Here is an 11943-nt window from a genome sequence, read left to right on the forward strand (position 1 = left end):
CCCTGCTCCAAGAAAAGGTTGAACAAGATGACTCAACGTTTATTGAACACTTGTTCTGCACAAAACAAGAGAAAATGTTAGATGCTTGTTAGAAGCAGGTATTCTCAGTTCTGGTTTTAAGCCATTGCTGAACCAAAGAAACCCAAACTAAGTGAACACTAAGGAATTATTCTACTTCAAAAGCCTGCCAATTTCCTCAAGATGCAGCTTGTGACAGATGCAAATATATTCCAGGAAAGTACTTTCCCCTTTCTACGGCAGACCTTACAGATTTCAACATAAATAAGACAGGCAGTACTTTGTTTAGATAAACTTTTATGAAGGTATTAATCTGCAGCTTAGTATATATTTCATTGTCAATGAAAAATTCACCTCAATTTAATTTTCTCTAAAAAATGAAAAATTAAAAGAACTTGCCAGGTCTTTAATGTAACCCAAGAAATAAATTACATTTTCCATGACTTGAGACACATTCCAAACCCAACTGAGTGTTCAGACTTAAGTTAGGAATTGAGAAAAAGAGGGAAAATTTCTGGAAGAAATCAGAATAAATTTTCTAGGACTTAGTAAGAAGTTGGGACTTGTTTGTTTGGTATAGTTCAAATTCTGGACCATCATGGAAGATGGTGTTAGTTATATGAAATGTGTGTTTCTATATTAATTTTATGCTGGAGCCCCCCTAAATATTTCCTAATGCCCATATGGACTACAGACCATTGCTAAGTTTCTATATTCCATTCAACCTGAAATAAATTCACTTGTCCTTGGTGCATTTGTTTCATCTTTTTGATATTTTCACTTATTGTTCCAACACATATTTACTGAATATTGGGTCTGAAGGGCTCCAAGCCGGACTAGACTTTGGGGTGCAAAGGGATTTGTGTACTCACACTTGCAGATGCAAAACAGCAACGCAACAGTGAAATTCAGAATTCCAACCACTAGGAGAAAGCTTAGTTTGGATAAGATACTCAAGCTGGGTCCTGAGAGTGAATAGAGGCAATCTGATTTCTGATGAGGGAATTGTCCACATAAAGACACAGAGTACAAAAGGGCACGATCAATTCTCAGGTAGTCAAATGCTCTGCACATCAAGTGTGCATCAGATGGACTTGACCTGCCGGTAATTTGAAATCAGTGCATGTGCCTCAGAGACGAACATGAAGTAAAAGGAGGGCTTACTTTTGGTTGAGAATAGTCTGCTTTTTTGTAACCCAAGGAAGTAAAGCTACGTTAAGTTCCAACTACTTCCTCCTCACCAAGCAAATGGCCCAGGTGGTACCTTGATCCAACAAAGAAGGGGACAGACATCAGAGACAACTGCATGACCTCCCTGAAGACTGTGCTTTCCTCCTCATGCCTAAGGGCCTGGGCATTAGGGAGTTCTGGCTACATTTTGTAAACATTACACAGATATGTCATTGAGAAAGTTTACACTAAATGTCCCCCCCCCCCCAGAATATTGAAAAATGATATAATTGCCATGGAAATCACATATCTCTGGACGCATTTTTTTAAAACTCATTAATTTATGGAAAAGTTGAAAACTCAGTATAATACACACTTGTATACTCTTACCCTAGATTCATAGATGCGTATTTTTCCCCTGCACCATTTAAAGTCAGTTACATAACTTAACACAAACACCTCAGTCTGTATCTTCTAGGAGCATGGAGAGGATACTAGCTCACATGATCACAGTATCCTGATTACACCCATGGAAATTTAACATTGCAACAATGCTACAGCTAATATACATTAGATAATACATATTGTCTAGCATGATTTAATTGTCCCCAAAATGCCCTTCATGGCCTGTTCTTTGCAAATCCAGAATCCAAATAAGGATCAGGCACCTCTGCTCGGTTGTCAAGTCTCTTTAGTCTCCTTTAATCCAGAACAATACCACATATTGTCTCTTCTGACATTGACATGTTTTGTAGAAGGCTCCACTGTCTGGATTCTTCTCATTGTTTTCTTACAATTAGATTTGGGTTATTTTTTATTTATTTATTTATTTATTTTGGCAATACAGTTGTTCTTCCCACTGGACAGAAGTCACACAAAGGTCTTGATTTTTAAAAAAATTTTCTTTCTTTTTTATCATTTTATGTATTCTCTTTTGTTGCCCTTTTTATTGTTATAGTTATTATTGTTGTTGTTGGATAGGACAGAGAGAAATGGAGAGAGGAGGGCAAGACAGAGAGGGGAAGAGAAAGACAGACACCTGCAGACCTGCTTCACCGCCTGTGAAGCGACCCCCCTGCAGGTGGGGAGCCGGGGGGCTTGGAATCCTTACTCTTTGCGCCACGTGCACTTAACCCACTGCACTACCGCCTGACTCCCAAAGGTCTTAAACTGACCAACAATCTGAGCTGTCAGATTTTTTCATGATAAAGGTATAGCATTAAAATCTGGGGTTTTTTTTTTGTTTGTTTTATGAGAGCACTGTTCAGCTCTGGTTTATAGTGGTGCGGGGGATTGAACCTGGGACTTTGGAGCCTCAGGCTTGAGAGTCTGTTTGCATACCCACTATGCTATCTACCCTCCACCCAAAATCTGTTTTCTCTTTATAATTTGGAATGGCATTCAAGATTAGTAGGATGTTGTTTCCTGGTGACCTTTCTCAATATCTTCCCTAGGCAATGCTGGTATCTGCCTGAACCAGGTATTGGTTGCAATCTGGCCGTTTTCTAAAACTAGCATTTATTATCTAGTATCCTTGAGTAAAAGAGATCTCTTCTGCCCAGGGATGGCTACATAATTTATGGAATCTTGGGAAAAATTGAAAATGTAGTCTCTTTTTCAAAAAAGTATTTCAAGATGACAATAGCAGAGCATCAACCCCAAGTGGGGCCCAGCAGGACTGTTGTGATTATACATTCATGAGGCCAACTAGCCCCCGCAGTGTGTATCTTCTGATATCATTTTATCCACAGTCTCCACCAGTCATTGTCCTAGTCAGTGAGAGTCCCACTAGACTTCTGTCTTTTTCACATGTTCCAATTAATTTTTGAGTACTTTTGTCCTTTCTAGAATAGTAAGATGATCCTAGCTTCATTTGTTCCTTTTTTTTACTCCTTATTTGGAACCAGCCATTTCTTCTCCAAAGAACAATGTCTCCTTTACTTGGGGGGGGGAGGGACTGGGGGGTGAGAGGGTGCTTTTAAAAAAAAATTTTTTTATTAGTTTTATTTATTGGATAGAGGCAGCCAGAAATCGAGAGGGAGGGAGTGATAGAGAGAGAGAGACCGAGAGACACCTGTAGCACAGCTTCACCACTTGCAAAGCTTTCCCCCTGTAGGTGGGGACTGGGGAATGAAACCCAGGTCCTTGAGCACTGTAACATGTGTGCTCAACCAGGTGCGCCACCACCCAGCCCTGAAAGGGTGCTTTTTAAAGAGCTGCCTTAGAAAAGAAGATATATACATGCTAGGTGTGCACTCTGTCACTTATATGTCATTGTTTCTGATATTTTAAGAGGACATTGTTTTTGTTTTAAATTCTGAGTTCTTACTGATTCCTCAAATTCAACATTATAGGGTTCTTTCTAATCTGCTTTATACCATATTTTATCTCCTTCCACACAGTGAGAACCCTAGTTCCCAGTCACCTTCATATAGTTACAACACATACACACACACACACCAGCCCCCACTCTTGACCACAAAGTTCAGACTGTGGGCTCATTGGTAGGGCACCTAGCACGACACGCACGTGGCCCAGGTTCAAGGCCTGGCACCAGATGGAAGGTGCTGTGGCAGTGGGGAAGTTCCAGTGTTGTGGTGTCCCCACCTTCACTCCATGAGTGAGAAAACAGCCTGGAGTGCTGAAATCCTTCATAGGCAAGACCCAGCTCTGCTAAAAGAAAAAAGAAAACAAAAATCCGGGTTTTTTTCCCCTTAAATTTTTAGATATCCTAAGGCATAGCCACACAATGTCCCACTGATGGAAGTCATAGTCAACATTAACTTGACTTAGAAAAATAAATAAATAGGGAGTCCGGTGGTAGCGCAGCGGGTTAAGCGCACGTGGCACGAAGATAAGGACCTCGGTTCCAGTCCCCGGCTCCCCACCTGCAGGGGAGTCACTTCAAAGGGTGTGAAGCAGGTCTGCAGGTATGTACCTTTCTCTCCCTCTCTGTCTTCCCCTCCTCTCTCCATTTCTCTCTGTCCTATCCAACAACAACAACAATAATAACTACAACAATAAAACAACAAGAACAACAAAAAGGGAATAAATAATTTTTAAAAATTTTAAAAAAGGAAAATAAAGATTTGCTTAATCATTGAAAACAAGACCAAAGCACTGCTAAATCATATGCACTACTGGAGAGTGAACCAGGTGCTCCCTTGTGAAGCATGCACTCAACCTGTAGAGCCACTTGCCCATTTATTTGAACTTTTTTCCCTTAATTTTGTTTTTATTACCTTTATTTATTTATTGGATAGAGACAGTCAAAAATTGAGAGGAAGGGGGAGACAGAGAAGGAAAGAGATAGAAAGATACCTGCAACCCTGCTTCGCCACTGGCAAGGCTTTTCCCCTGCATGTGGGGGCCAGGGGCTCAACCTGGGTCCTTGAGCATTGTTACACTTGTGCTCAACCAGGTGCGCCACCATCCGGGCCCCCATTTATGTAACTTTTATGTACTTTTATGTGACCTTTCAGACATATCTTGGTTTCTCTTTGTATTCACCATAAGAGTTTTGCTTTTTTTTTTTTTTTTTACCACTTTCTCTTGACTATGAAAAATATTCATATGGCTTAAAGTGAAACTGTAAAAAAAAAAAATGCTCAGAAAGTATTTCCTTTTCCACACACCTCCCATAAGGAACCTTATTTATTAGTTTTTGGCTTATCTTCTCTTGATTCTTTTTGAAGATAAAACATAGCACATGTATTCATTGATCTTACAGATAGCATGTTGCCTGCCATCGTTTGCACTTTGTTTAGAAAGCCCATTTTGTAATCTCATCTAAAGCATTGTTTTTGCCTCTCAATATCAATAAGATGAGAAGATGTGTATTAATAAAAAATGTACCCATAGAACCATTTATTAACAACAAAAAGTGTTCCTTCTAATATCTGTTTCTAGAACTTCTCAATATGATGAGGGGGCTGAACTAGTTGCTTTTGGAGGTCCCTTGACATTCTAGCAGTCTAAATTATTCTCCCAGGAAGGACACAGTGTCAGACAATAATATCTCAGGAACTAAACTCCTATATATCTCTGAACACTAGAAAAATTGTTTTTGTAGTTGCAAAAATTTCCAAGGGCAGACTGAAGACCGGGAACCTTGGGATGGACTGGCGGGGGGCGAGGGGGCGGGATGAAAATAATTATCAAACTAAATGTGGTTTCACAGTCCTTGAAACAAACCCAACAGATGAAACTGGATATGTATCGAAGAGCAAAGTTAGGAGGTTAACATTTATTTTGATCAAGAACCCTCTTTTTTCTTCTAAAGAATTTATTGGGAGTCTGGCCGTAGCGCAGTGGGGTTAAGTGCATGTGGCATAAAGCGCAAGGACCGGCATGAGAATCCCGGTTCAAGCCCCCAGCTCCCCACCTGCAGGGAAGTCACTTCACAGGCTGTGAAGCAGGTCTGCAGGTATCTCTTTCTCTCCCCCTGTCGTCCCCTTCTCTCTCCATTTCTCTCTGTCCTATCCAACAACAATGACATCAATAACAACAACAATAATGACTACAACAATAAAACCAGGGCAACAAAAGGCAATAAATAAATAAATAAATAAATGTTTTTTTTTTTAAAAAGAATTTATTTATTTACTCACAAGAAAAGAGAGAGAGAGAGAAAGAACCAGATACCACTCTGGTACATGTGCTTCCAGGGACTGAATTCGAGATCTCATGGTTGAGAATCCTATGATTTATCCACTGTGCCACCTCCTGGACCACAAGAAGCCTTTTTTTTAGGAAAACCTTCATTTATAGGTAACCTGAGTCATATTTTTTTTTCCAGAAACACCCTTTGTAAAATACTACCACTATCTGTAGTATCTAAATGTAGTTCTCTAAAAAAAAAAAAAAAAAGAAAGAAAGAAAGAAAAAGGTATTGTAAATTTGTTGTGGAGGATTTTGGCAGCTAAGCACTGTAAAGAAAGGATGAGACAAGGAAAAACTAAACAGAAATTATTAGTTTCTTTTAAGGGTCATGGGAAGGAAATTCACCCCCCCCCCCAATCTGGAAGTTTCCTCCTTTGATGCTAGTGTATAGTTATGGATAGAAAGTACTGAAATGGAGCAACCTACTTCTATTAGAAACAAGTTAAAATGCTAGATTTGAAATAAGGTCACTTATCCCTTCTCAATGATTTATAAAACTTGAATGACATTATAATCCAAATAGAGTAAAAAGCATTCCAATCAGGCTCATAGTTCTTCTAACATCTTCATAAATTCAGTATTTCTTAAACATTACCTATGAGAACCATAAAAAGACATTTTGAAGTCTTTTTCTTAGCAGGTTGGGAACACATAGTAAATATGCACTATAAAGTACTACTTTTAAAACATGATTTGTTACATTATAAACTCAGCAGTACATGAAAACCACGTAGTGTGTATATATACCAAGTCTCTCTCTCTCCTGGCTACTTTCCACTTCTCAATATTCTTGGGGGTCACAGAAAGGGAGGTTGGTTAGTGAGAAAAAAAAAGCAGCGATCTCTGGGGTGCACTGTAGGATCTAGGGGAGGAATGACAGGGCTGGCACCTAGCTTGTGCACTAACCAAGTGCAGGTTCACGATCTGTTGGCTTGTGACTTCCGCAGTACACCATTGTGCAAAACACCCTGTGCCTCCATGAGGCACAGTATAAGTGCTGAAGTTCTGTGTAAATTTAATTATTAGCATGAACTGAAGGTACTGTCATTGTTTAACTCAGGCGACCTTTTAAATGGATAACCAACCTTGAGGCTTAATTGGATTTTTAAAAAAATCAATTTCTAGCTACTGCATAGTGTGGAAATGAAGTGCTACATTCTTGGACAATTGTAAAAGCAGTCTTGCTCAAGATTATTTTTTATTATTTACAACTTTAAAATGACAGATATCTTGGTGAGCATTTTATGTATACATATACCTTTTGTAAATAATCACAAGTAAATGTGTGTGCACATGAAGTCCTAACACAAAAGAATCATTATTTTCTATTCAGCAGCAAGCTTGGTCATCATCAGCAGCAATCTCTTCGCACCAATTACACAAAAAACTGAAGTATGGATAATGACATACCACCGTTTGCAAATCTCTCTTAGCCGCAGTCTCGTCTCCTCTTTGTAATAAGAAAAAAAAAAATCCTTGAGGAGGCTTTTACCAAATCACATCTTGACCATTAAATCTTTCTTGAAGAAGATAATTTAATTTTATGGAAAGAAATGAACAATTAAAATGGCATAAGCAGAAATAGTACTGGGCTGGAAATTAGAAGGATGAACATTCTACTTTCTTCCCCAGGTTCTAGTTTGCCTGACCTTGGAAAGCCCTTTGGTGGGTCTATGTTTCCTCACCTGGGAAAAGGGGGAGGTTCAGGAAGGAAAAGGCTCTTTCCCCGAGTTGATGGAAATGGAGACCTATTATGGAGTCCTGAGTCAGAATACAAACTTAAAAAGGCATTTGATTCCCTCAGCACTTCCTTTGAGAAAAAAAAAAAAAAATCAAATGAAGCAAACCAGAGCCCTTTTGCCTCCATTACAACTTCTATAAAATGAGAAAAACAGTGATTACTAATAGCAGAATTTGGATGATTAGCTAAAAGCAATTTTAGTGTAATAGTTGACAAATAGAAAAATGCTAAACCCAGGGGATTATTTTAACTATGCCCAATTTAAATGTATATTGTGTTGGAGTTTTACTTAAATGATCCATTTTAGCCAGATTAAGGAAAATACAGAGAGTTAATTTGGACAATTGGGTAAATGATTATTTTTTTTTTAAATGATTATTTTCTTTTGCCTTAATTGACCAGATAATTGTATACAAGTCTTGCCAGTTGACTCTATGGAATGTCCTTTTTATTTTCCCCTTTCTTTCCTCCTCCCTTCCTTCCCCACTCTTTCTCTTTCCTTTCTTTCTCCCTCACTTCCTTCCTTCCTTCCTTCCTCCCTCCCTTCCTCCCTCTCTCCATCTCTCTCTCCCTTCCTCCCAAGAGGTAGAGAGGCAAGAGAATGCAAGACACCATAGTACTGGAGCTTCCTTCAATGTAGTGGAGGCTATATTGCCTTGGGTAGGACACATGGCAAAGCAACACTTTATCTAAGTGTTGTGAGAAATCCCAGTTACAGGCGAGCAGAATAGTGTGTGTGTGGGGGGGGGGGGGGCGGGGGGTTGAAGACAAGATGCACACTGGACACAGTGGAATCCCACTAAATCCCAGACCTAAATCTGAAGCACTTCAGAGGAGCTTGAAACCATACTACATCCCCCAAACCACATTGGCACCCTCCAGCTGTTCACATTTTGATGGGGGCTGTTTTCCCTCAATTTCAAAACAAAACTAAACAAAAACATCATACAAGGATAGAGGTAGTTTCTGGGAGGTCAAGAAAAACCAGGGAGAAAATTAGAAGCATTTAAGGGCTGACACACTCAGAAATAAACAATGTGAGCTACACACTTATTATACACATGAACAGTGTTAAAGTTCAAAATGTAGATAATATCAAATGAACTAAGTTTGCTTATTAAACCTTGGAAGAAATGGAGGACTCTGGCAAGTTATGACTTTGTACCATTGAAAAGCAGAAACTGGGATCCCAGTTTAAGCCCCAGGCTCCCCACCTACAGGGTGGTTAGGGTGTCCCTTCACAAGTGGTGAAGCAGATCTGCAGGTGTCTGTCTTTGTCTCTCCTTATCTTTCCCTCCCTTCTCAATTTCTGTCCTATCTAAAAAATTGAAAAAAAAAAAAAATGGCCACAAGGGCAACAGATTCATTCGTAGTGCAAGCACCAAGCTCCAGCTATAACCCTGGAGGGGAAAAGAAAAAAGGAAGAAAAGCAGAAATTGTTAGTGCTGTCCTATCCTCCTTCTACCTAATGAGCCTAATCCCTTTGTAAAAACATGTTTGCCAGATGGCTTCCACATGTCAGTCTTGGTCAGAATAAAGAACTGAAGCAGCATGTAGAACTTTGTTATTCTACTAAAAATTATGTGGGATGGCCAAGTTGTTTGGCCATGGCTACACATCTATATGGGACAGATCAGGAAGAATTCTAGGTTGCCCAAACTTTGGGTTATGCCAGTGTTTTCTTTTTCCTTCCCTGTTTGTAGTTATCAATGGGAATCAAATCTAGTCCTTCATACATAAAGAATATGTGTTCTACCACCAAGCTGTATTCTCCAGCTAAGATCAATGCTCTTAAAGGATGTTCCTCAATCTAGCAGGGGTCAAAACACATCCAGCCTTCCACAGTCCATGCAGGCATTCAGAAAGAACCCACACTTCTAGGCTCTCAGGTAAGTCACATACCTGACAGTGAGGATCAGAATCTGTACTCTTGCTCAACAGGAAATGTTTTCCACTGCATTCTTTTGTTTTTTAATATTTATTTATTCCTTTTTGTTGCCCTTGTTGAAGTTTTATTGTTGTAGTTATTGTTGTTGACATTGTTGTTGTTGGATAGAACGGAGAGAAAGAGAAAGGAGGGGGAAGACAGAGAGGGGGAGAGAAAGACACCTGCAGACCTGCTTCACCGCCTGTGAAGCGATCCCCCTGCAGGTGGGGAGCTGGGGGCTCGAACCAGGATCCTTACGCCAGTCTTTACGCTTTGCACCATGTGCGCTTAACCCCCTGTGCTACTGCCCAACTCCCAGCATTCTTATTACAGATACTAGTATAGCTAGCTAGCTATGTCAGGAATGGGCCAGCACCACCAAGATAGCTTGGAATAATTTGATAGGGTGCCTGCCGGCCATGTACTACTAGATCTAGATAGAAGCCCCCACCACTCTGGAAGAAGTTTTGATGCTGTGGTGTCTTTTGTTTCTCTATTTGAAAGTTGTTCTGGAACAGTAAAGTCCCATAACAGTAATAAATAAATAAGTGGATCACCAACAGCTGTCAGGAACATGAGATACCACTCTAGTAGTAGAAGTATTCACATGTTTTGGTACTTTTACATAAGTCCCCACTGAAATGGAGATTTCTTTAATGTTTAGCCCTAGGCAGAATGTTCTAGAAGCCTCTGGCAAATATCTATCCTTTGAGATAGTCTATTTGCTTCTTGGACAGAACCAATGACTGGTGAGCAAGTTAGAAGGATGTAATTCTAGTCTAAAACTGAGATGAGGGTACAATACAAGGAGGCTGGTTCAATTATGGCATTTGTAAACAGACTCTGAAGATAAAATTAATTGCTGTAATAGGGAGCTGGACGGTAGCACTGCGGGTTAAGCGCACGTGGTGCAAAGCACAAGGACTGGTGTAAGGATCCTGGTTCGAGCCCCTAGCTCCCCATCTGTAGGGGAGTCGCTTCACAAGTGGTGAAGCAGGTCTGCAGGTGTTTCTTTCTCTCTGTCTCTGTCTTCCCCTCCTCTCTCCATTTCTCTCTGTCCTATCCAGTAACAACAACATCAATAACCACAACAATGTTAAACAAGGGCAACAAAAGGGAAAATAAATAAATATAAAAAAAATTGCTGTAATAGCAGCATCACTGAATTAAATGCAAAGCTTGAGAGGGTGACAAGAAAAATAACTACTATTTTTGTTGTATTTTTTATTGTTATCAGGATTACTGGAGCTCAGTACCTACATGATGAATGACGTTTTCTCTTTCATTTTTCGTCTTCTTTTTCATAGGACAGAGACACCGAGGAGCAGAGACACAAGATAGAGATGGAAAGAGATGTCTGTAGCACAAATTAACCAACTTGTGAATCTTCCCTCCTATAGGTGGGGACCAGAGACTTGAACCTGGGTCCTTGTGCATTATAGTATGTGCATACAACCATTCAACTGAGTGTGCCACCACCCAGTCCCAGGTATATTTTTTTTAAATGTACAGCCACTGGCACTTAATTAGAGATCCCCTTGCTCCCCATGCCTCTGGATGACATCCTCTACTGGGCATGCATGGGTACAAGTTAATGATTCTTAACAAAAAAAAAAAAAAAAAAAAAAAAAAAACAAAAAACCCTAGCCCAGCCTTAGAGGAAGAACAGAACTAATACATTAGAGGGGAAACAGCTTTGGGTTGTCAGGAAAGTCATGACACATTTTTGCATAGAAAAACATGGAAAAATACAGAATTACTTTTCCAACAACACAATAGCAAACAGCTAACTGAAGTTGAGGTGTAATAGGATAGGAAACAAAGTAATTTAGAAATATCTATCTCCTGAAGCCTGTATTACTCATCAACATGTACTAAAATCCAAACATTTCCAAATGTTTCTTGGTATGGATGTATATAAGCATACATAATAAAAGCATTTTTTTCTAAAAGACTACCTGCCCTTTTAAAGATTTTTATTTTATGAAAAAGACCTGAGTACCATTAACTTTGGCATAAGGTAATACAGTGGATTGAATGAACCTTAAGATCTCTGAGCTTCAAGTATACAAGTCCTGTGATTTAACACTGAGCTATTCCTCCTAGCTTGAACTAGATCTACCTTTTAGACAGTTTCCTTTTTTATATATTAGATAGAAAATAGATTGGTCCCTTCAAAAGTGCCCATTAAATAGACAGATGGACTTTCAGATCCTGAGGCAAAGGCCTCAGGCACAAAACCGTGATTACCAAATGATTCCAGAACCAGCCAGGCCCTCCAGTACACAGAAAACATGGACCCCATCCTTAAAATTAAAACTAGGATTGCAATTTTTTTTTAATCTGCATGACTGCTTTATTGTAGAAAAAGGTTCCAGTAGCAGTAAATTAGTTTTACAAAAGGACAAAAAAGTTATTTTGGATA

The sequence above is a fragment of the Erinaceus europaeus genome, chromosome 1 (genome assembly GCF_950295315.1).
Source record: "Erinaceus europaeus chromosome 1, mEriEur2.1, whole genome shotgun sequence".
Classification (NCBI taxonomy): Eukaryota; Metazoa; Chordata; class Mammalia; order Eulipotyphla; family Erinaceidae; genus Erinaceus; species Erinaceus europaeus.